We start from the raw sequence: 23,826 nt of genomic DNA on the forward strand, positions 1-23,826 counted from the left end.
AGACAATGTCTAAATTCAGAGAATTTTTATTCATCTCTTATTTTCTGATTCACAACCTACCTCATAATACTCAATCTTTGGTTGAAACTACAATTTATATCTTCACATTGACTTACGAAGTCAGCTTGGCCTGATTCCCCAGAACATAGTGATTCATAAAATGCTGGTTATTGATATAAATATAAAGTAAATGTATAATTACTTACTGAGGCAACTAAGCCAAATACCAAGAAAGTATGGAGCCAGGAAATTACAACATATGGCCAAACTGGGGATCTCACTGGATCATGGATTTTCTAAGAAAACTTAGGCATAATTACTGCAACTTGTCAATTTCACCAGAAGGCATTCAAAGAAATCACAATAGTAAATAACCCACAAGAAGCAGAGTAAGTGCACTCCCAATGAAGGGTTAAGCTCCAAGTAACTCTAAAAACCATCAAAAATAGGTGTAAATAATAAACATATAACAATTACAAACCACGGAAATAATTTGAAATAGTAAAATTATACTTGAGGCTCAGTAGCCTTAAATGTAAGGTAACCAATTATCTCAAAGGGCTTCCATGATGCCATGAACTACAGAGACAGTTTATATACTTACTAGCAGCAGAATCCATTTTTATTGAAATCTTCCACTCAAAACACTGTTAGGTAAACCTGAAAAAAAAAAAAATCGCTCTTGTTAAAGTGAAATCAAGAATGAATTCCACAGGGGCGCCTGGGTGGCTCAGTGGGTTAAAGCCTCTGCCTTCGGCTCAGGTCATGATCCCAGGGTCCTGGGATCGAGCCCCACATTGGGCTCTCTGCTCTGCAGGGAGCCTGCTTCCTTCTCTCTCTGACTGCCTCTCTGCCTACTTGTGATCTCTGTCTGTCAAATGGATAAATAAAATCTTAAAAAAAAAAATGAATTCCACAGATATCCCGTCCTTCTCCTCCTCTGTCTCATATGGTGAGTCCAAGACCCTAGGACTTTGCCATATTGTAAGAGTGAGCAAAAATTAGGCAGGCTCATTAATCAAAATTAAACATTTGACTTTCACTAATCTTGTTTTTTTAATTACTTCTATTTATTTTTTTTCAAATTTTTATTTAAATTCTAGTTAGTTAACATATAGTGAAATATTGGTTTCAGGAGTAGAATTTAGTGATTCATCACTTATATATAACACCCAGTGCTCATCACAATGTTCCTTCCTTAATACCCATCAGCCATTTTGCTTATACCCTACCTTTCTCCCCTCCAGCATCCCTCAGTTTGTTCTCTATGGTTAAGAGTCTCTTATGGTTTGCCTCCTTCCCTCTCTCTTTCTTTTCCCATTCCCCTATGTTCATTTGTTTTGTGTCTTAAATTCTACATATGAGTGAAAGCATATGGTATTTGCCTTTCTCTGATTGACTTATTTCGCTTAGCATAATACCCTCTAGTTCCACTTCTCCTTATTATTAAGAGGTGATAGATGTATGTGGTTAAAAAATTCAAAAGGCAAAAAAAGGAATAGAAATTTCTGGTTTGAAAAAGACAGCACAAAGTTGCCATATACTTTCCCTCTTTTCATAAATCATCCCCAAACAGGAAGGAAAAACAAGAGGAAAAAATGGCAAAACAAAGTCCCTCTTAGTCCTATTAAGGGAAATTGACATGTTGAATAAGAGTGGGTGAAAGGGGATCAGAGGTATTAGTCACCTTCCTTCTCCGTTCTGGAGCTTCAGGGTTGCCCTCCTTGGAGATAGTAACAACTACCAGTCAATGGTGTACTCTTCTGGGGGTAATCTCTGTTATTTTTCTGTGATCATACAAATAGTACATATTGTACATGAAGTTCTGCATTTTGATATTTTTAAAGATTATCTTTCCATAGTAGCTCAAATTGATCTGCTAGTTTTGTTTCTTAATGACTAGTATTTTGTTGCAAGGCAGCCCATAATTGATTCACCTGTCCTTTGTTAATAGACCTATAGGGCATTTATAATATTTTGCAGTCATAAGCAGTGCTCCAAGGAATGAAGCTGGATATCTATCAGTTGGTATCTGTGTATCTATAGAATATATTCCTAGAAGGTGAATTGTTATTTCAAAGGGTATATGCATTTTTAATACTGATACATCTTCTAAATAGCTATGTATAGAGGTTGTTCCAATTTGTGCTTTTACTGGCAATGAAAGAGATTGACTTTCTTCACAATGATACTCATAATGTGTTTTCAAACTTTATGATCTCTTCTCATCTTTTCATTTTCATGTCAAATTTTAATATGTAGCTTTTCCATAGTAAGCAAAGTTAATATTTTTTACTATATTTCAAACTTTTAAAATGAAACCTATGTCCTATCCTTTGTTCATTTTATTTTAAAAGCTTTATTTATTTATTTGAAAGAGAAAGAGAGCAAGTGGGGGAAGGCAAAGGAAGAGGCAGAAAAAGAATCTTAAGTAGACTCCCCATTGAGCAAGGAACTCGCTGTGGGGCTCCGACTTATGACCCTGACATCATGACCTGAGCTGAAATCAAGAGTCGGGCGCACAACTGACTGAGCCACCCAGGAGCCCCAAAATTTGTTTTACTTTAAAGTTAATGTATGGAGTTTAAGGTATAAAAACTAGCTCCCCCCCCCCCCAGAAGGTTATTAAGCTGTTACAATACATTTGTTGAATAAGCTTCCTTTCTCTGCTCCTGGAATTGAAATGTTATCTTTATTGCATATTTAATTGCCATGTGTATACAGATATTTCTGAACTTCAAGTATTCATGTCTTATTCATGTGTCGGTACCACACTCCTAAAATTACTGTGGCTATATAATACGCTTAAACATTTGCTAGCTCAAGCCCTCTATCCTTAATGTTCCAAGATATAATAATGTTCCCAAGTCTCCAAGGTTATTTTTGCTTGTTTATTTTTCTGTACAAAGTTTAAAGTGAGTTTACCTAGTTCCAAATAGAATACTACTCAGCTTTTTCACTGGGTTACCTTTAATTTATAGCCAACCTCCAAGTGCTTAATATCATAGGATGCTAAGAACATAGGATTTCTTTTCATTTTTTATCTCCTTTCCTGTATGTTACTATCACTGAAAAAATTTTCCTTACAGATTGTGTATATTTTCATTAAATCTATTGGTGTGTATTTTTGGCTGCCACTCTACATGGTGTCTCTTATTCTGTTGTATCTTCTGATTATTTGAGTGCATGAACACTACTGACTTCTGTGTATTACTTCTGTGTCCAGATAATTTTTCAATTCTCAAACTGTTTGTAGCAGTTTTTAATTAAATTCCTTACAATTTTCCATATTAACGTCTGCACACAGTCATCTCATTTCTTGTTTCTTCACTATAATTTTGTTTTTACTTTGTTTAATTGTATTGGTTGATATTTCTGGAGCAACATTAAGTGATAATGGTGACAGTAGCATCCTTATTTTATTTCTAACATTAGCAAAGATGATTCATAGCATATCCCTAATAAACCTAGTACTGAGTTTGGGTTATGATTATTTATATTTAGCACATTATTTTATTCCTACTTTCTAGTATTTCTATTTTAAAATCAAGAGTGGATTTTTACTCTTATTAAAGATCTTTATAGCATATATGATGGTGAATATTCATTTTTGGTTTGATATTGATACTTTCTTGCATTTTTGTATTGAATGCCACCTGGATATTGTCTTTTTTTTTTTTTAACATACTGCTGCATTTTGCTTTATACTATTTTGTTTGGTTCTTATATTGCTTTTCATTATGTGATTAATCTGGTGTTTTCTTTTATTGTGCTAACTTTGTCAGGTTTGTGTAGCAATGCTACAGTATCTGCAAAGAAAAAAGAAGTTTGAAGGTTCGGGTTTTTTTTTTTTTTTCTGTGCTTTAGACAAATTTAAAATAATAAATATTAAAGCGATCTATTCTTTAAAGGTTGAGTCAGAATCGCCTGGGAAACCAGCTGTGCTTGGATGCTTTTTTGGGAAGGCAGTTCTTTGAAATATTTTTTTCCACCAACAACAATTGAATTGCTTAGGTTCCATATCTTTTTCTGGAATTGGTTCTGGTCAACTTTGCTCCACAATGGCCACTGAAAATCAGTTAGCTATAGAGAAATCATAGTCTCAGAAGCACATTGACAGCTATTTGGACACTTTGCATTTCTTGGGTGAGCTTTTATTAAGTTAGAGTTATAAAAATTATAAGTTCAAAACATGCACCACAGAATTGCTAAAACAAACATAGGAGAGTATCTTAACTGTGTTTGTTCTGCTGCCTTTCTATCATGGAAACTCAGGCATACTTGAATGACAAGGAAAGGTAGGGAAGGTTTTTAGATGGTACAAAGGCTTTAAGATGCTGCAGAGCTCACAAAAATAGTCACGTCCATGAAAACGTTGTTTGGCAGAAACCCATCTCCCTACTTCTTACTACTCTGAAACACAGCCTCTCACCCTTAGGGATCACTAATCTCTGAATCTTCTTCCAAAGCTCTGGTACATCCTTGGGAATGTAGAAAGCTGACCCTCCAGAGCCACAGCTGCCTTTGCTGCTGACCTCAGATAGTGGGCTCACACCCACCCAGAGTGTCAGTTTTTTGTATTATTCAAAGTATGTTGAGTTGTGTAAGCCTAGAACTGACAGTTAGCGAGGCAATGCTAAAGGAAAAAAAGAAAGCAGAGAAAATAAATAATTGTAATTATCTACCATGTATATGACCCGATAAAAACTCTACGTATACTGTGCCATTTAATTTTTATGTGTAATTTCAATTTTTCCAAAAATGTCACAAACAACTACCTGAGTCCTGTGAAGTTAAAGGAGTTTCCTAAAGCCACATAATTAATGCATAATGGAGTTTCAACAGGAACCTACATTTTTTTATATGACACTAACTGGAAACTCAAGTGACAAAATGAAGAGCTACAAAGAAATGAAAGTTTTGTTCGTAGAGTAAAATATTAGTGACCCCACGAAAAGGAGTAAAACAAATTCTATGGGAAAAAAAAAAAGAAGGTCACCAAAATTTCATATCTGAGCCAGTCATTTTAATTCCTCTTTTATCAAGGCTTTTATCACATCAGGGGGAAAATAACATTCTTATTAGTTTCTATTTTGAAGCTGTCAGACACACTAAAAAAAAAAAAAGGAAAAGAAAATTACGACTTTGTTCTTAGCAACTTTCTGGTCAGCAAGGTAATTTTCTGAGCAGGCAGTTCATTCTTGAATGTGGATGCTGTAATTCTGGTCTGAACTAAACACCTGCCTGCCATCCACAAGAAACTGGCAGACATCTTTTAGAAGGCTTTCCTGTGATAAGGGAGGCTTTACAGTGATGTACAACAGAAACTTGGTCCAGAATGATTTTAGGAACTAAATAATGACACGCAACCAACTCCAACCATTTCCTCAATAACCAGAACTCCCCTGTTGGCTGAACTTAAAAGGAAGTTGGTATTTCAGCCTTTTCATTAGTTCATAATACCCCTCAATAATTTTCCTAGGACTCAGCTTTTTTTTTTTTTAAATGCCATTAGCCTAAATGTGTGTTTCCAAGATAGTTTTATGGAAAACACTATTCCCTTGAGATGATATTACAAATGATCTTTCTAAAGTTATTAAGGTATTTAGGAAATGTTGAACACTACACCCATGTTTTGGTGATGTGTAGTACATATTCACATATTAAAAGCATTAAGAAGTTCTGCAATAAAGAAACTTGCTTAACTTTTTAAATCCAGCATTGTCACAAAAATACTCAACCAACAGTATTTCTTTTTATTCATGTAACACTATAAATTTCTCATGCTATTGTATATTCTGTGTATAAACTCTTTTTCTAAATCTGGGGGTGGCAATATAAAGCAAATGATCCAAGTACATCCGTGACTTCCTTTTGTATACCCCAGAGCTAATAACATATTTTATATTTCTAAAAGCTTGCAAAAATTTTTTTTAAAAAAAGGAAGATTGCACAACAGAGCCCTTATGTAACCCTAAAATATTCTCTCTGGTCCTTTCCAGAAAATTTTGCCAACCCGTGTTAATCTAAACTAAGAATATTAACACAATTTAAATAAATAAAGATATGTCACCCATTATAAACTATACAAATGAATGCGGTAATAATTCATTTTTCTTTTTAAAATATTACTCCTCTAAATACTTCAAAATGGAATTATTCAAATGAAAGCATAGTAATGAAAAGATTCAAGGGTTTAGGCTAGCACTTGAAGTCCTAAATTCTCAAATTTAGAGTTTATATCAAGAAGTAGTAGATGCGGGGCACCTGGGTGGCTCAGTGGGTTGAGCCTCTGCCTTCGGCTCAGGTCATGATCTCAGGGTCCTGGGATCGAGCCCCGCATCAGGCTCTCTGCTCAGCACTGAGCCTGCTTCCTCCTCTCTCTGCTTGCCTTTCTGCCTGCTTGTGATCTCTCTCTGTCAAATAAATAAACTCTTAAAAAAAAAGAGGTAATAGATGCGATAAGCTAAAGATCAGCTTTAAATGACTCAAAAATCACTTTGATGCTATACCAATTGAGTAATTCCTATCCTCATAGAATCACTTACCATCTCTTATAGTCTCTTATTTATAATATTAGCAGATTGAGGGCATCTGGGTGTATCAGTTGGTTAAGCTCCCACCTCTTGATTTTCGCTCACGATCTTCCTGAGACCTAGCCCCACAGTGGTCTCCACACCCAGCAGGGAGTCTGCTTGAAGATTCTCTCCTTCTGTCCTTCCCCCAACTCACATATGCACATACACTCTCTCTCTCTCAAATAAACAAATCTTTAAAAAAAAATAAGCAGATTGACCTCACTATTTCTTCTAAAGAAAGTGTCAATATTTAATATTTAATGCTTGGAAACAACAACTCTGTCCCATATTAACTGGGTTATGTCAAAAAGTCACTGACTCTGGGAAATTTTTTCAAAACACACATCCTTTGGTTAGATCCTCTCTCTTGATATGTAAATTTTATAGGAACAAAATAGGTCTCCCATGTGTAATTTGATAGAACTTACAGAAACTTCTTTTTTGCTTTCTTCCTCTTTCCTCTTCCTTTCTTACTGCTATGCAACAACCACACTGTAATTTAGTAGCTTAAAACTACAATGAAACCTGACCACATGTTATTATGTCTTATGATTCTGTGGGTTGACTTGGCTCAATTGGGTGGTTCTCACTTTGGGTCTTTTCATCCAGTTGTGGTCAGATAGCACATCATGATGCAGTTTTCTGAAGTTTTGGCTGAGTCAGATGCCCAAGATGGCTTGTTCATATGGCCAGTATTTGATGCTGGCTGTTGACTAGGAACTCATCTGGAACTGTTGGCTGGAACACCAACAAGTGGTCTGTCTTTGTGGTTTGGGCTTTTCACAACATGGAAGCTAAGTTCAGAGAGGGGGGCATCCAAGAGGCTCAGGTAAAATCTTCAGAAGACTGAGCCTCAGAAATTCACAATGTCACTTTACAGCATTCTGTTGGTCAAGCAAGTTGCTAAGGCCAACTCAGTTTTGAGGGAAAGGGAATTAGGTCTCACTTCTTGATGTGAGGTGCATCTTGACCAGGAAGGAATTGGTACCTATTATCTTCAGAGTGTCTCTACTGTACTCGACAGCTAGGTGATACCTATTCACCTAAGCAGTGCTACCATTCCAAGCCTATGATGAATAAAGGGATAGCACTTACACTTTTAAATTTCTCATTGACAAGGCATTGAGGCTACCCAGTTTCCAGTGGAAACTACAAGCTTGACTGTACTCTAATTTCCTTTTAAGAGGAACTACATTTAAGGTGACCTAGAGTTGCAGCTGTTTTATTTTTCTGTGACACTTTCTTGTCAAGTAACTCAATGTTTTATGGAAACTCATCCATCAGTAGATACCATACACTTTGGATAATATGCTGTAGAGTGCTTCCTTAATTTGAAATGGATGTGATTCTTCAAATAAATGTAGCATACACAGCAGGACAGTGTATCTATCAGGAAGGACTTATTTGTTGGCACAATGGAATAAAATCAATAATTGGACAGACTGATTCATTGCTTAGGGACAGTTCTGAAATCAACTGGTCTGTTTAAATGTGCCTCCTCACTTATTTATCGGGGTTGTATAGTTTTCCTTTAATGTTCTGTATTTTGTGTATACAATCCCATACATTAGTTGGTATGCATGTAAGGGATGCTTTTAATCAAAGAGGAATATGTCTTGCTGTTTGGGCTGATACTTATCCAAGGCACATTATAGTGAGTTAGGAGAGAGAGAGGAAGGTCCAGTTAGTCAAGCCTTCACATTCACGGAGGGTCTCAAATTTAGAACTAGAGATTTTCTAAAGTGAGTTCAAACTGCCAATAAAAAAAAAAAAAAACAAACAACCCACAACATTCATCATGCAGTTTTAGACCAGGATTCATGATTGGACCACTACAAAAACTTGTAATACATGACAGACTTTTTTTTTTTTTTTTTAGCTAAAACTAAATCCTAGAACTCCTGCCAATAGAGTTGTAACATATTTTTGTGTATGTGTTAAATTTGTGAGGATTTTTTTCAGTATAAACACCTTTGAATGACTACAGTTTTTGAACTCTATTTTGATCTTTCTTTCTTTTTTTTTTTCTTAATATATGGGGCACCTCAAGAAATGACAGGGTCTCCTCTTGGCTTCAATATACTATTCATCTCCCTCATCTGCATTTTCTGGGGGTCAGGAAGATGGTATAAATAGTGCTCCCAATTTAGTGCTTACCCAATTTAGATAGCTTTCCTTATGCAAGTAACATAGGAAAGAAATATTTATCTTCTTAGCAACAGATTCAAGAAATTAATTTGTGGGAGAAGGCTTGCTTTTCTGAAAAAAAAAAAAAGCCTTTGATATGTGGCTGTAGTATGGAGGTCGGCTTCAGACTGGCTTCCACATCCACATAAGAGACAGAATTTTAATAATGTTGTGAGAGAAGGGAGTTGGCCAGCTCAGCAATGAGTATGGGGGAGTTCAAAGTGGGAGAGGACCCCTACACCTATTAATTGTTTCCTATTTAAATTGTTAAGATGCTTGCTTCAGTAAATTTTACATTGCCCAGAAATGCTTTTCTGTGAGCGTTCTTTTGAAGAATCTTAGAAAAGGATAATGAAACAACTGGCTATTGGGACTGCATAAAGGAACAATGTAATTGGGTGAGAATGGGTACCCAAGCAGGACCAGAGCAGGGAAGAAAGTGGATAGCCTGTGCCTGGGCTGCTCTCACGAAGGTCTTGACAATAGGAAGCAAGATGCAAGGGTCAGCTGAGTCCAAGGGGCTTTCAGCTATTGAAGAAAATAACTTGGGCTCTATCATTGTCCCATCAATGGCAGAAAGCTCAATCCCACTCTTCCCTCTGGGAAGACACAATCAGCCGTGGGATCAGAAGCAGTTTTTGGTACTAAATATTTGGGAACCCATAGCCTGGGTCTTCAACATGGTAGAAAAGTAACATTTGAAAAATTCCTTAATGCTTGCTGCCTCAGTTTCCCCAAAAATGCATTGGAGTGGATGATGCTCATTTTAAAGTGTTTCTCTGAGACTGAAATGATATAATGCATAAACAGAGACCCACATCTAATAAGTGCTTGGTGAATGATAGCTTCTTATTATTAATGGTAGTAGTACCTCAACTATGGAAGATGTTTAGACATCAGCTAAGGCCACTAGAGGGGAACCATTTGCTCTGAAAGAATTCATGCTTCTGGCAGTTCCACATTTGCATGGAATTTGGCACCACCAATTCAGGGCAGAAACATCTAAATCAATGGACCCAGACTTGGTGATGTTTTTCAACTGAACTCTGAGACTTGGAGACACAATATCTTCTGGGATTGGAACAGAGGCTCTGTATAAAAAATAAACATTATGATAATATCAGTTAGCAAGGACCAGTGTGGAGTGACTAGTGGAGTCTCCTAAGAGATCAAGGGAGAAAAAAAGTGGAATTCATAATATTCAGAGCTAAATAATAACTTCAGCTTACAGAGTTTCTTAGGTCAGGTCTCCAAGAGTCAGACCCTGAGGTCAGGATTCCTGTGCTTCTAGGAGGAACTAGTGAGAGTGGAAAACAAGGAAAGGAAGGGGGAGGGTAGGGCTAGTAAGTGCACAGTTAGAGAAACCCCAGGCTCAGCCTGAGCCCATGGAAGCTCTGTAGCATCCCTTGAGGTAAAGGAACTGGCTTTAGTTACCAGACACCTGTCAGTCTTTGACACTTTCTAGCTCTCATTCTGCCACAGTAATCAGAAGCAGAATGGTGAGCACTGGCTGGAACTAGTCACCCCAGCCTTTCTCATGGCATGATATTCAGTTGGTACCCACAAGAACAATCAAACTAGTCATTAAATATTTAAACTCTTATGTACAGCAGCAGGTTGTTAAAGACCCATTTCTCTGAGGCTCCACGACCACTGTGGTTTCCCCAAACCCATTCCCAGGACCCTTTGGATCTCCCCAGGTTTCCTGCTGCTGATCCCATTGTTCAGTGTCTGACCATGGATGCTGACGATTTGGAATACCACCCATGGACAAGAGTCTTCCAGATCATAGTTATACCATCTCATATGCTGTCAGTCAATACATTAGTGAAATTGTATACTGTTTCTTAGATTCTCCCCTCAAGGGAATAAATTCTGTAGCACTGTGGGAGGCATCAAAGGCAGCACATGCTGGTGTTTTCATAGGTTAATTCATCTTCCTTATCCAGAAGGCTCAGACATCTTTAGTAACGTTCTGTGGACTGATTCAGTAAAATGACTTTCAATAGTAAGTCAGCTCACTTACCTTCTAAATTCAGGTGTTTAATGAGAAGCTTCGGAAAAAAATAGCCTATAAAGTGACACACCCTGAGAAGAAAGGGGAAGGTAGTGTGTGTCACTATCTAATAAAACAAGGCTTGTTGCGATGTTTGCTCCTTTGAGTCCCACTGAGGCTGCTATAATGACTGTTTTGATAAGCTACATTTGTCTACCACCCAAGTTGGTAAGTAAAGATATTTCATAGTGAGTGTAGAGAACACACCTGTGAAAGAAATGATGGAATAACCAAGGATGTGCTATCAAGATGAATGGACTTAACTTTTTCCATGAATCGTTTGCCTCCTAGGCAAATTCCAATGGACCTCAACTCAAGACAGAATCCTGTTCAGTCATGTTCAAGAACAGATGGGGCTTTTATTTCCCGATTGGCACCTGGATTACTTCTAACTGATGTACATGTTAACACACCTGCTGGCCCTAGGTGTGTGTATTCAGGGGTGTTCATATGCATAGAAGTGGTTGTGATAGATTGGGTTTTCCCAGAAGCACGCCCTAAAACAAAGTTGTGAGTGCCAAAAGCTTCCTGAGAAGTGATTCCAGGAAGCACTGGAAAGGAAGTAAGGAAAAAAAGGAGTGTCATTGAGCAGGTTATCACTGGGGATCACTGGAGGCCAATGCTGATGGGAGTATCAGGCAGTGTAGAACCAGAAAAGAGTATGTTACTTAAGTTTACCCCCACCCAAGCACTGTATATCCAGGATGTTTCATTTCTCTACTTATCTGTCTTCTCAGGGTAGACATGTGAGGCTGAAACACCTGGTTAGTTGATGAATCAGAAAAAATGGGAGCTGGATTAATGTTTTGGCTATTACTTGACATTCTTGACAAGGGCATGAAAATGGGCATCTCTATAGGTCAAACAAAGAAACATGAAAGGTTTTACTAACTGCTATCTCCTATCTTTATAAAGTCTTTAATGCTGTCCTTCTATTAGCAAACTCATAACAGCCATTTTGACATGTCTGGGTTAGTGTTTTTTACTAATGACTCTTCCAGAAAGCACAAATGTGAAAACCATTAGGCATCTCTACAGTTGTGCTCAAAGCAAAGGAGACACATGGGAAAGTGGGAATTTTTCATAATCTCTCCAAATTCTGTTTCTTTAATTTCTATTGCCAAAGAACAAACCCAGAGAATCAATTTGAGGAATACCAACCAGTTGAGCTAAGGAAATTAAAACAACAGTAATACCACAGCTTTAAGGCAATATATACGACTTAGTGCAACAAAATGAATGTTAGTCTGGGAATCAAAAGGCTTATTTTTAAGACCAAGACTACTCCTTACCCTTATGGCCTCAGTTTTATCATGTAAACAAGGAGAAATATGCATTATACAATCTCTTGCCAAAATTCAGTGAATGCATTCATTCCTTTTTCTACTTATATTTTTTTCCAGGGGAAAGATAATATTGTCTTTTTCAGTTTCATATATTTTTCCTTGTTACCTAAGCAATTTCACACACTCTTAGAAAACATTTGGAAAACACAGAAGAGAAAAAAAATCTGTATCCTCTCCATTCTGTTTTAGTGTGCCGCTGTCATTCTTTTTTTTAATATTCTAGTTAAAATGTATATACATTCTTTTTTTTTTTTTGTATTTTTATACAGCTGTGAGAAAAAAAAAAACAACAAAAAACAGAAAGGTGATAGTTCTTCTCAAATAGTTAAAATGTTTCCATGTAGGAAGAGGTGACAGACTAGTTCTGTGCAAATTCAAGGAATTACTGAGAGGAAGCAACATTGCCTCATAACAGGGAAAAAATTTTCCTTTTCTGTGTTCCTAGAGGAATGGTGGTACTTGAAGGGCATGTAACAGGAAAGAATTGGAGAGGTGCTAGGACAGTGACGTCACTCCATTTTGAGGATCATACATTTCCAAGGTTTTGCCATTTAAGCTCATTTTCTGATACTCTAGTTGTCTCATTCTAGCTTTGTAACGTCTTCAATGTTACCATTCCATTAACGAATCATAGCAGCCATTCAGTCATTTCCACATTTCTGGGTTGATGTTCTTATTAATGACTCTTTTAGGGAGGATATGGATTGTGAAAACTTTCAGACATATCCACAGCTGTTCTCAAGGCAAAGAATAGAGACAGGAAAAGAGAACCTTTGCATTATCTTTAAATATCATTTTCTTAATTTCTATTATCAGCCACCTTAAGCGGCACCAACCGTTGCCTTGTACATTTCTCTCATTAAGCCCACACTGGTTTATTTCACCCTCTCTCCATATTCTGTTTTTGCACAATTATATTATCATGCCCCTGGTATTGATTCTGTTGGATTAATCACTGATGATTTGGCTTATATTGGCTGTGGGTAATGTAGGTGGCAAAAGCAGTAAGACATGCAACGTCACATCTGTTAAATCTTGCTCACAAAAACATTTGAATTGAGAAATGGACGGAAACAAGAACTTGGATTCTTGAAAGCTTTGCTCCACTTTTTTCTTCCTTTTCCTTTCTTTCAACTTTTATTTTTTTAGTGCATTTCTTGTAGTTAAACAGTAGTTAAACCGATCATCAACTGGAAGCCAGCTCTGTTCTGCTTGGGGAACCATCCTAAAAGGGATATTTGGGTATTCCACAACCTTGTAAGATGAGAGAAGCATAAACAGGAGGAATTAAATCCTCTTTGACATATCATTGCAGAAGGCATTTAGCTAAAACATTTTTCTACCAAATTGCCTTTTGAAGGTTTTATTGAGATTTACAGCTGAGAGACTTTAGAAGGCAGGTAAAGGAAGGTGGAATTTCTGGCATGATCTGGAATAGGCATGCTCAGGCAGGAGATTATTTTTTATTGAATGTATGGTGACTTAATTTCTCTCTTTGCAGCAATTATTAGTTAATGATAAATGTATCTTATTTGTGATGTTTTTAACTGTCCAAGTTGCATGTATTTGTTTTATTGCATTTGATCTTAAAGCAAGAGCTCCAGCAGTAAGAAGTGAAGACATGAAACCCACTCACAGGTCATGGACTTTACTGAAGTCATAAGAATATTTATAATAGTAGTGAGAATTGATTCCAGGTCTTCTCCTGCTTCTTCCTTTGTGACTCTGTCTCTTTCTTTTTTGTATTTGTTACTTCTCTGTCAAGTTATGGATGATTATACATATATTTTGTCTGTTTTTAAGTAAATTGTTCTCAAATGTCAGGCAGTAGAAACTGAAATAAGGTGGACCCAACAATAGAGTATGACCTGTTATTGTTTCTCAAGAGAGATAGTGTGGTGTTGTGGGAAGAGCCTGGGACTAAAGACAGAAAGTGAGTCAGATCTTAGCTCCCATCACATGTCATCACAGGCAAGGGAAACAAAAGTAAAAATGAACTACCTTGTAATTTCCATGACACTTAAGTTCATCACTTCTAACAAAACCCTTGCTCTGCAGGGCTGTTTTTCTCCATGTGAAGGGATCCTGGGGTAATTCTGGATTTACAGGATAGCATAAATCTTGGGACTTCACAGAAGATACAGATGCCATCCTCCCCCCCACCCCTTTTATGGATTTTCCCCAGTTTCTATAAATTAAACCTTTTATTCTGGGATAATTGTAGATTCAAGATACCATCATAAGAAACAATTCAGAGAGAGTCCCTGTATTCTACCCAGTTTTAGCTATTCTCTTTCTTTTCCACACACTTTTTAGAATAGTCCTGTCTATATCTATATAAAATCTTGCTGTGGTTTTGATAGTTATTGCATTAAACCTGTATATGAATTTGAGGAGAACTGACATCATTGTTGTGTTTCCAATCCATGAAAATGACATTTTAATCTCCGTTTATTTACATCTTCTTTCTTTTCTCCCATCGGTACTGTATAATTTTTAGCAAATGAATCCTGTAAATATTTTCTTAGATTTACAGCTAAATATTCATCTTTTCGAAAGACCATAAATGATATTATATTTAACTTTGGTGTCCATATGTTCATCAGTAGTATATAGAAATGCCATTGAGTTTACTATGTTTACCTTGTATCCTGAAACCTTGATGAACTCACTTACTAGTTATTGGAGTGTTTTTGTAGATTCCTTGTGACTTTCCACATGGATAATTATGTCACCTGCAAATAGGAACAGTATTATTTATTCCTTTCTGATCTGTGTGTCTTTTCTTTCTCTCTCTTTCTCTCTCTCTCTCTTTTTATTTTTTTTTGCCATATTTCACTGGTTAGAACTTTCAGTACTATGTTGAACAAAATTAGAGAGAGAGGACAGTGTTGCCTTATTTTCAATCTTAGGGAAAAAAGCATTCAGTCTTTCATTATTAATTATATTAGCTGTAGGTTTTTAAAAATAGATGTGCTTTATTAATTTGAGGATATCTCTCTCCTTTTCCCCATTCATCTGAAAGTCTTATCATAAATTAATGTTATATTTTACCAAATGCTTTTCCTACATTGACCAGTATGATCACATGATTATCCTTAATCTGCTAATATTGTGGACTATATTGATTGATATTTGAACACTGAACAAGCCTTATGTCCCTAAAATAAACCCTGCTTGGTCATGATCCATAATTCTTTTTGTATACTGCAGATTCTAATTACTAGTATTTTGTTAAAGATTTTGCATTTATAATCATGAAAAATATTGGACTATTACTCCCTTTTTTGTACTATCTTTGTTTTGTTATCAGGGAAATATTGGCCTCATAAAATCAACTGGAAAGTATTATTTACTCTTCAGTTTTCTGGAAGAGATTGCATAGAACTGGTCTTAATTATTCCTCAAATATTTGATAGAATTCTCCACAGCAAACATCTGGGCTTAGATTATTTGGGGGGGAGTTTTAAGTTAAGAATACAATTTCCTGTCTACTATAGTTCAATAAAAATAAAATAAAATGCTACTGTATAATTAGATGCACAGGATCCTGAAAAAAAGAATACAATTTCCTTAATTGTAATAAGTTATGCAAATTATCTCCTTCATAATTGTTGAAATGCATTTTTCCAAAAATAGGACATTTTGTCTAAGTTGTCAAATTTATGTGTGTTGAATTTTTTGCAGGATTCCTTTATTATACTTTTTAATTCTGCAGGTTTTGTAATAATAGCCCCCATTTCATTTTTGATATTGGCAATTTCTATTTTCCATTTTCCTTGTCAGTCTTGTAAGAGGTTTATAAATTTTACTGATATTTTCAAAGAACCAACTTTTTCTTTTAATGGTTTTCTTTTTCTAACTATTATGTTCAGTTAGCCACTTTATAATACATCATTAGTTTTTGATGTAGTGTTCTATGATTCATTAGTTACATATAACAATGCACATCACAACATGTGCCCTCCTTAATACCATCACCCTGTTATCCCCTGCCCCCCACCTCTTCCCTTCTGAGACCCTAGTTCATTTCTCTGGGTCCATATGGTTTTCTTTCTTTCTTTTTTTCTTTCTTTCTTTCATTTTCAATCTCATTGGTTTATTTATCTTTATTATTTACTTCTGTTTGCTTTGGATATATCTTGTGTATTTACTTGAGTTTATCCTTTTTTTTTTTTTTTTAGATTTTATTATTTATTTGAGAGAGAATGAGTGAGAGAGAGGATGAGAGAGGAGAAGGTCAGAGGGAGAAGCAGACTCCCCAAGGAGCTGGGAGCCTGATGTGGGACTCAATCCTGGAAGTCCGGGATCATGACCTGAGCCAAAGGCAGTCACTCAACCGACTGAGCCACCCAGGTGCCCTTGAGTTTATCCTTTTTAAGTTTCATGCAGCTTCTTGAATCTGTAGATTTATATATCTTGCCATATTTGGAAGTTTTCAGCCATTCATTCGTTAAATATATTTTCAACTTTCCCACTTTTTCCTCTCTTTCCAAGAGTCTAATGACATAAGTAGTAGATATTTGTTTTAGGGCCACAGGTCCTGGAGGCCCTATTCATTTAAATTTTTATTCTAATTTCTCTTTGTTGTTCAGATTGGTAATTTATATTATTTTCTTTTTGTATTCATAGATTCTTCTTCTGTCACCTCCATTCTGCCATTCAGCTCATCCACTGAGCCATATTTTGGTTATTTTATTTTTCAGTTCTAAAATTTCTATTTGGTTCTTCTTTATATTTCTTTGTTGAAACTTTCTTATTTCTTCAGTGAATATTTCCTTTTTAAAAAGAAGATTTATTTATTTATTTATTTATTTATTTATTTATTAGACAGAGAATGTGCACATGAGTCAGGGGAAGCACAAGTGAAAAAGGAGAAAGAATCTCAAGCAGACTCCCCACAGAGCGTGGAGCCTGACACAGAGCTAGATCTCATGACCCTGAGTCCATGACCTGAGCTGAAATCAAGAGTTGGCCACTTAACCAACTGAGCCACACAGGTGCCCCTTTGTGAATATTGGCTTCAATTCAGGTCATGATCTCATGGGTCATGAGAATAAGCCCTGTGTCAAGCTCCGTGCTGAGCACAGATGCCCTTTAGTTGTTTTTTTCTTACACAGCTCCAGCAGTGCAAGATGTCAGAAGGACCATGTCATTACTGTCAGATGGAGACAGAATTCCAGGTTCTCCATTTGGCCTCTGTTGACAAATAAGTTGAGGGGTGTTCCTTGTTTTGCTGGACAATTGTTGGAGTTCCAGCTCCCCTCATGGTGTTCGCTGACACTGCAGTGGGGGTACCATCCTCATTTTGCATAGTAGGTTTCTTAATAATTATCCATGATCAGAAATCACATTTTGGCTTTCTTAAGCAAATGAGTGATCATATCCTGTCATGATGCTCTCTTCTCCAGGTAGAATTCATCATTGGTCATTCTGCCCTATACCAGGATCTTTATATTTTAGCCTCCCTACCACATAGTATCTTCTGGAAGGTAATGTCCACATCTAGCTAACCTTTTTTTTTTTTTAATTTGAATTCAATTAGCCAACATATAGTACATCATTTGTTCAATTAGGTGTATATAACATCCAGTGCTCATCACATCATGTACCCTCCTTAAAGCCCATCACCCAGTTACTCTACCCCCCCACCTACCTACCTTTCTATAACCCTCAGTTTGTTTCCCAGAGTCAAGAGTCTCTCATGGTCTGATTTCTATGATTTCTTCCCCTCTGGCTAACTTCTATCCCTAGATCCAAGTGTAGAGAAAAGTTTGCTGTGTGTCAGTTATGGGTCTCTTCTTGAGTGACATGACTCATTGTATACTCTCTCATAGCCACAGATATGACCCAAATACTTGCCAGCTATCTTTGTAAATGTCTATCACTAATAACGAAGAAAGGTTATAAAAGGAGCAAAATAAGGTTGTGAGGTACAGCAGTTAAAAAGCAAGGTCTATCTCAGACTAGTTGTGAAATCTTGAAGAAGTTGCCTTATAACTCTGAGCATCAGTTTATAACCTCTGGATATGAATAGTACTCCCTTTATGGAATTTTTTGAGATAATGAATTATTTCATGTAAAATCCTTAGCACTATACCTGTCGCATAGTAAACATAGTGAAAAAAGTGTCTCCCCCCCCCCCAGTGATTGGTGTGAATTCATGCTTCATATTTGTGGCAGGCAGCCTCTAAGATGAGCTCCAAAGATCCCTACTTCCTGTTATTTATGCCCTCATATAATTTCCTTCCCCCAAATGCAGACTGGACCTAGTGACTCACTTCTAACAAACGGAGCATGACACAAATGATGAAATGTCACTTTGAAGACTAAGTTACAATAAGACCAGAGCATGACTTTTGTATTACTCACCTTCTCTTGCCTACTCAGTCGCTTGTTCTAAGACTAGCTGCCATGTTCTAAGCTACCCTATGGAGATGACCATGTGAAAAAGAAACTGGTGAGGTCTTTGGCCAAAATCCAGCCTTCAATCCAATAGCCTATGAGGAACAGAATCCCATCAAAAGCCATGTGACTGATTTTGGAAATTAATCCTTGCTCAGTTGAATCTTGAGATGCCTGCAGCCTCGATCAACTTCTTGACTGCAGCTTTTTAGAGACCTAGGACCTGAGAACTCACTAAGACTCACTCTAACTTAAAAAACATTTTTATTATTGAAGTAGAGTTGACATGAGCCTCATACATATTTCTGATTCACAAAATAAATGTTTGTTACTTTAAAACACTAAATTTCAGGATGAACTCTCATATAATATTAGGAAGAGGATTAAATCCTAAGTCCTGTTGGTAATGACTCTTTAGAATCTTTAGGCTCAAAAAACTGTTCATTATGGCCATGTTTGTACATTAAGCTGCAGGAAATATGGATGGTAGAGACATGTGTCTCTTATGCTACTATGCCCCCTTACCTGCTGCTCCCACCTGATGTTTACTTGGTTGAACATAATTTATAGTAAGCAAAGTATCTTAGGCTGAAGAGCAAAGTGACGGTGATATGGGGCAGAGAAAAGGAGAGAAAAGAATTAGGACTGACATTTTATGTCTTTTAAAAAATCTGACCTTTTGGAAATATCACTGTGTACATTTAAAATATTAATAAAGGCTCTTGCTGTTAGTAGGCGAAGGGGGTTGTTGTCATCTGTGACCTTTTATTGAAGTTAAAGAAAATTGACAGTTTTATTAGCAATAGAATATCACACAAGAAAATGCAAAGGAGGGATAAAAGCTGCCACCATAGCAATTAGTTATATAAGTGGAATATCATTAGGCAGCTGAGATTTTAGACAAGGGGAACCTAAATGTGACTTTGAGCCTCCTCCACTGAAGACAGTGTAAGTTATGGCTACATTGAGAAGGCACTATTCCTACTTTATTTCTTTTGGAAAGATCATCTAAGTGTTTCTGTATTTCCTTTTTTTTTTTTTTAATTTAAGCGGAGACATTTTCCTCAAGAAAAATCATGTAGAATCTTCTGATCCCCTATTAGTGCTACCCATTTATGTATCCACTCAACAAGTATTTCTTAAGTACTCACAATGTACTTGACATTTTTCTAGGCTCAGAGGAATCCGATGAATGAAAGAGATAAGGTCCTTGTCCTTGGGGAACTTATATTCCAACAGGGAAGACAGAAAATATATGTAACTGCTGTGTTGAGGGGGCAAGACCTAGAAGGAACAATCATAAAATAGCAGCATTTTTCCCCTTTGCAACTTATTCAAACCTTCTCTGAGATTCATTCTTACTCTCTGCGGATGAAGAATTGGTCTAGTCCCAGATCTTCTTCAACTCATATCATCACTCCAATGATAAAAATTTCTCTAATCACTATTAGACATAAAATAGTTTCATTTAAATAATAAAAGTATCCAGTCCTCATGGACTAGTCAAAACCTTTCCTCTCATTTATAGATAAATCTTCTCACTTCACCAACTAATAGAAACAACCACAATCTATTTCTCACCATGAGACTTTCCACCTATTTGGCACTGCCTAGGAGACAGTTTCCAAAAGATTCTCTGAAGCCTCTGTTAGACTGGGCCAAACACTCGTTGAGGGAGAGGAAAATCCAAAACAAATCAATAGCTCTCCCCGAATTCTCTTTCTCTAAGATGTTTCTTCTTAACCTTTTCATACACTTGAGGTGAGTGTTGGGCGCAGGCCACAAAAACTTTTCTTCTCCTTGATATCCTGTTCAAGATGTAGCTCTAACACTTCACTTTAGGATGTACAAATACCTACCACCCAATGTTTCATTCTCAGCTTTTTAGGGCCTTAGCCAAATCAGAGACAGAAAGGTCCCCAGTTTAACTATCTATCTATCATCTATCTATCTATCTATCTATCTATCTATCATCTATCTTTCTGTCTATCTTCTATTGTATTTTCCAGGTAGAAAAAACAGCAATAATTTTAATGTAATAATTTAATTTAATTAAAAAATGAAGTATAGCATAGTATGTTATTGGGGTGATAGGCAAGCCTTTTTAAGGAGTTAATACTGTCCCACTGGAGGGAGTTTACAAAAAGAAAATAAGGAGGACCTTAAGGCAACCTTGGACTTATTTACCAAATACAATTTAAGCAACTTAAAAGATGGGATCTTAACTTATGCTCCTACAGCACTTCCCATTGTCCTTCACCCAGCACTGTTTGAGAGTAAATGCTCAACAGTTTTTGTTTTATTAACTAAATAATTGGGGAGATAAAAACACACAAACAGACAGACAAAAAACTAACCTGAGAGGGCCCTGGTTGATACTTTTAGCCATGTGGATTCATGCCCATTAAAATATGCCATGTGTGTTTGCTCAGATTGGTGAGTACAGATTAAGGGTCTACCAGTCTGAGAATTCTTCCTTTTGCAAGTATTTCCACTAACTTAAGACCCAGTCTTTTTTTTGTCAAGAAACATCACTTTTTTTTTTAAACTCTGATCTGTATTTTAGAGATTATTAACTTAAGAAAGAGAATCTCAGGCTAACGTTTGAACCTGTCTTGCCTTGAGATGTGATTCTTCTTTTACTGATATATTTATAGTTGCAGAAAGGAAACTTGGACATTTACAGAAAACTTGATGAATATTTGAAGGAATGCCCATCAAGAGGATTTAGGAGACTAAGTGCTTTTATAGCAGAAAAAAAAATAGCTGTCATAGAACCCAAAGTCAATGGGAATTTTAAGTGTAAACTTCATGAAATCCATTTACTGGAAAATAAATATATGTCCTTATGAAGGACCCAGAGGCAGCTAAGGACTATCCTTACCACACTCTCTAGGTTATTCTAACACTAGTCTAAATGCCAGACTCACTCCATGTCTAAGGTATTTCTATTCGCAAATAAGCTGTCAAGTGGAATTCAGGAACAATGTAAGTTTATATAATTTAAGAGTTAAGAGTATATGATTAAGTTAGTTGGGCTGACCTTTAGTTACAAGAATTTGAAACTAAACATGCATGGGAAAAATGGTTATCTTTCTAGGCAATGACAACACAGTCATTAAAGACTGAATCACCTAATAACATATAATAGGTACCCAATGGTTATACTGTTTTTTCCTTCAGCCTACATTTATTGGTTACATATTATGTGCCAAGCACTGAGCTAGACACAAAGCATACAAAGATGTCCTTAAAGGCAAAGTAGAGGCCACACTTTATTTTATGTTGAAGATTTAGTATTTTGGATATATAGAGTTAAACATATTCTTTTTCATTTACTTTTTAAATTTAAATTCAATTAGCCAACATATAGTACATCAAATGTTTCAGATGTAGTGTTCAATGACTCATCAGTTGCATCTAACACCCAGTGCTCATGACATTGTGTGCCCTCTTTAATGCCCACCACTCCCCCCACCTTCTACAACACTTAGTTTGTTTCCCAGAGTCAAGAGTCTCTCATGGTTTGTCTCCCTCTCTGATTTCTTCCCACTTGGTTCTCCCTCCCTTCCCCTAAGATCCTCTGCACTATTATATTCCATATGTGAGTGAAACCATATTGTCTTTCTCTGACTGACTTATTTCATTTAGCATAATACCCTCCAGTTCCATCCATGTCAATGTAAATGGTAAGTATTCACTGCTTCTGATGGCTGAGTAATATTCCGTTGTATATATCGACCACTTTTTTATCCATTCATCTGTTGAAGGGCATTTCAGCTCCTTCCATAGTTTGGCTATTGTGGACATTCCTGCTATGAACATCGGAGTGCAGGTGCCTCTTTGTTTCACTACATCTGTTCCAAATCTTTGGGATATAGCAATGGTGGTCCTAAGAGGGAAGTACATTGCAATACAAGTTTCTCTCAAAAAATTAGAAAAATTTCAAGTACACAACCTAGCCTTACACCTAAAGGAACTGGAGTAAGCACTTCAAAGAAAGCCTAAACTAAGCAGGAGAAAAGAAATAATAAAGATAAGAGGAGAAATCAATGAAATAGAAACCAAAAGAACAGTAGAACAGATAAATGAAACTAGAAGCTGGTTCTCTGAAAGAATTAATAAGATCAATAAACTTCTAACCAGACTTATCCAAAAGAAAAGAAAAAGGACCCAAATTAATAAAATCATGAATGAAAGGGGAGACATCACAAGCAACAGAAGGAAATACAGACAGTTTTAAGAATATATTATGAGCAACTATATGCCAACAAATAAAATATATTCTTTTTTTTAATTTAAATTTTATTATTATTTTTTTAAACATATAATATATTTTTATCCCCAGGGGTACAGGTCTGTGAATCACCAGGTTTACACATTTCACAGCACTCACCATAGCACATACCCTCCCCAATGTCCATAACCCCCCCCAACCCCCCTCCCCCCATCAACCCTCAGTTTGTTTTGTGAGATTAAGAGTCACTTATGGTTTGTCTCCCTCCCAATCCCATCTTGTTTCATTTACTCTTCTCCTACCCCTTAACCCCCCATGTTGCATCTTCTCTCCCTCATATCAGGGAGATCATATGATAGTTGTCTTTCTCCGATTGACTTATTTCGCTAAGCATGATACCCTCTAGTTCCATCCACGTCGTTGCAAATGGCAAAATTTCATTTCTTTTGAAATACCAAGGAGAGCAGCGGAATTCCAGAGGAGGAGAAAGCAAAGCCGGAGCTCATGGCTTTCTCCCCGTAAAATACATTCTTAAAGTTAATTTCAAATTTCTTTTTCCTTTTTATTTATTTTTTTTTTTGAGGGTGAGAGAGAGAGAGAGAGAGAGAAAAGGGCACAGGGAGAGAAGCAGACTCCCCACTGAGCAAGGAGACCAAGACCCTGAGATCATGACCTGAGCTGAAACCAAGAGTCAGCTACCCAACCGACTGAGCCACCAAACACCCCAGTTTCTTTTTACATCTTAAATGTGACTACTAGAAAACTTAGTTACATAGGTGGCTCACATTCTCTTTTTGTAGGACTACACTGGTCTAGAGGGATCTACTCACATATGCCCATCTGTCCGCACTTGAGCTCTACGTGGTCCAAGTCCAGAAGTGGGCTTTGCTACTATGCTATTTACTCACAGCCTAAATCCATTGCCTGGAATCTCTGATAAATGGCATTTCGCTCTCCTGTCTGGATGTGTAAGATACTTGAGTCTCTCTCTAAGCTCTCTTCTCAAGTATAGTACTA

Source organism: Lutra lutra, chromosome 9 (assembly GCF_902655055.1).
Source record: "Lutra lutra chromosome 9, mLutLut1.2, whole genome shotgun sequence".
NCBI classification, from domain to species: Eukaryota; Metazoa; Chordata; class Mammalia; order Carnivora; family Mustelidae; genus Lutra; species Lutra lutra.